The 2317-nt window shown below is 39.1% G+C and overlaps 1 pseudogene; it reads right to left on the bottom strand.

Moving 5' to 3' along the window:
- Positions 1–471: 471 nt before the first annotated feature.
- On the bottom strand, positions 472–1430 carry LOC124237645 (olfactory receptor 2T29-like; annotated as a pseudogene).
- Between the last annotated feature and the right edge of the window lie 887 nt (positions 1431–2317).

Genomic DNA, 2317 nt, shown 5'->3' with positions numbered 1-2317 from the left:
CTAAAAAGCATAAAAAAATCCATATACCTTTTACCCAGATTCACCTATGGTTAACATTGTAGCTATTTTGGTTCTTCACCTTTCTTTCAATCTCTCTGTCTCTTTCAATATCTCTCTCTTTCTCTTACTCTGTTTCTGTCTCTCTCTCTCTCTCATTATAGACAATTTCAAACCTCCCTATGACATTCATCTTCTAATTATTTTATTATGTTTTGTAAAACTATAGATATTACTTGATAGAACTGCAGTTATCAACTTCAATAAGTGTAACTTCAATACGTGACAATGCAATACGTTTTGAATGGAGAAGGAGCATAGAATCAAAGAGTTTTATAATACATTGAAGAAACACTAAAAATGGGGTTAAAATGAGAAGACATCATGGTATGAGAATCTTAGAACTAACAGAAGCATAAGATTATAAACTGCTGATGTGTTGATAGAAGAAAAAATATATAAATATCAAATTTGTTATTTTAGAGTGCCTTGAAATACCAATCCCACATTCAATATTTTCTTCATAGTCCTTGTGACATTTTTATTCCTGAGACTCTAAATTAAAGGGTTTATCACAGGAGTTAGTACAGTACAAAGGACAGATACCAGCATGTCCTTCTTACAGGGGGTTATAGGAGCCAGAGAGCATGTAGGTGTATACAGAAGCCTCCTAGTAGAGGGTGACCACCATCATGTTTGGAGGAACAAGTGGGGAAGCCCTTCTTCCAGCCATCTACAGAAATCACTCTGAATGGTGAGGAAGATGAAATAATAGGAGCTTAAAATTACTGTCACAGGGATGACGAGCATGGGGACACAGCAAAATTACATGAGTGTCTCATAGAGAGAAATGTTTGAGCAGGAGAGCTGTATAATGACAGGGACCTCAAGGAAGAAATGATGGATCTCCTGGAATCTGCAGAAGGGGAAGGTCATGGTGATGGGTGTGAGCCTGAAACTACCCACCAAGCCCAGAAACCAGCAGTCATATGCCAGGAGGAGACACATCATGTGGTCCAAGAAGACAGGGTAATGGAGAGGATGGCAGATGGCTACATACTAATCATAGGCCATGGTGGCTAGAAGGAAACATTCTGAACCACCTAGTGTCAACTATAGGAACATCTGTATCCCACATTGAGGAGCTGAGATCTTAGTCACACTCATGTTCTGGTCCATGAGCATTTTGGGCACAGTGACAAAAATGTCCATCATGTCCATGAGAGACAAGTGGCTGATAAAAATGTACATTGGGGTGTGGAGGTTGGCATCAAAGTGCATCAGAAGGATCAGAATGGTGTTTTTAGACAAGCCTATGAGGAAAACCACAAAAATGACCATGCAAATGTTGGCTGTTCAGATTGACTGAAGATTCCCACAAGGATAAAATCTGAGTCATCAGTGTGTTTGACCAAGCAGGTTGTTTTGTCCATAAGGCTTTACATAAACCACAAAGGAGAACTTTGGTGTTAATGGAGCGCTCTTGGGATATAACCACCTGAAATAATTTAATGAATGTTTACTGAGAGTGTGAGTGTTTCTGTGCTTGTGTATGCCACCTTTTTTTTTTCTAACTAGAGAAAGTCCCATGAGCCTGTATATTTGTGGAATATAAGTTATATATGATTTAATATATTTAGCAAAAGACTGATAATTCATAACTGTAAGTCAAAAGAATTGGTAACTTCACACAGTTCAAGTCATGAGATTTTTAAATTGTAGATAGTGTTATCCATCAACATCAACAGCATCATATATTGGGAATTTGCAGAGATGGTGCCTTAAGCAAACACCAAAAGTGAATCAGTATGTGAATCAAAGACAAAAAATTCTATTTCTAGATTTTTTTGAGGAAGATTAGCCCTCAACTAACTACTGCCAGTCCTCCTCTTTTTCCTGAAGAAGTCTGGCTCTGAGCTAACATCCGTGCCCATCTTCCTCTACTTTATATGTGACACGCCTACCACAGCATGGCTGCCAAGCAGTGCCATGTTCGCACCCGGAATCCAAACCAGCCAACTCTGGGCCGCCAAGAAGCAGAATGTGCAAACTTAACCTCTGCACCACTGGGCCGGCCCCTATTTCTAGATTTTTTATATGTCTAATTTATCTCTCTTCTTTAAGCATCTGACTGGAATCAAACAAAATTTGGAAGTGTATTTCATGTAAGAATGTTCTAGGAAATAACTGGAACTTAATTTGGCGAAAATTTACACCAAATGTTTGAACCCCTCTGTCCCTAGAATCAGGCTGCCTTTTGAAATTGGTGGTTATGTAGAGTGAACAAAGCAGCCCCCAAAGCAGGTCAGAGACCTCGCTC

This window comes from Equus quagga, chromosome 3 (genome assembly GCF_021613505.1).
Source record: "Equus quagga isolate Etosha38 chromosome 3, UCLA_HA_Equagga_1.0, whole genome shotgun sequence".
In the NCBI taxonomy this organism is placed as follows: Eukaryota; Metazoa; Chordata; class Mammalia; order Perissodactyla; family Equidae; genus Equus; species Equus quagga.
The sequence above is the reverse complement of the archived record's forward strand: the minus strand, read 5'-3'. Positions and strand labels throughout refer to the sequence as shown.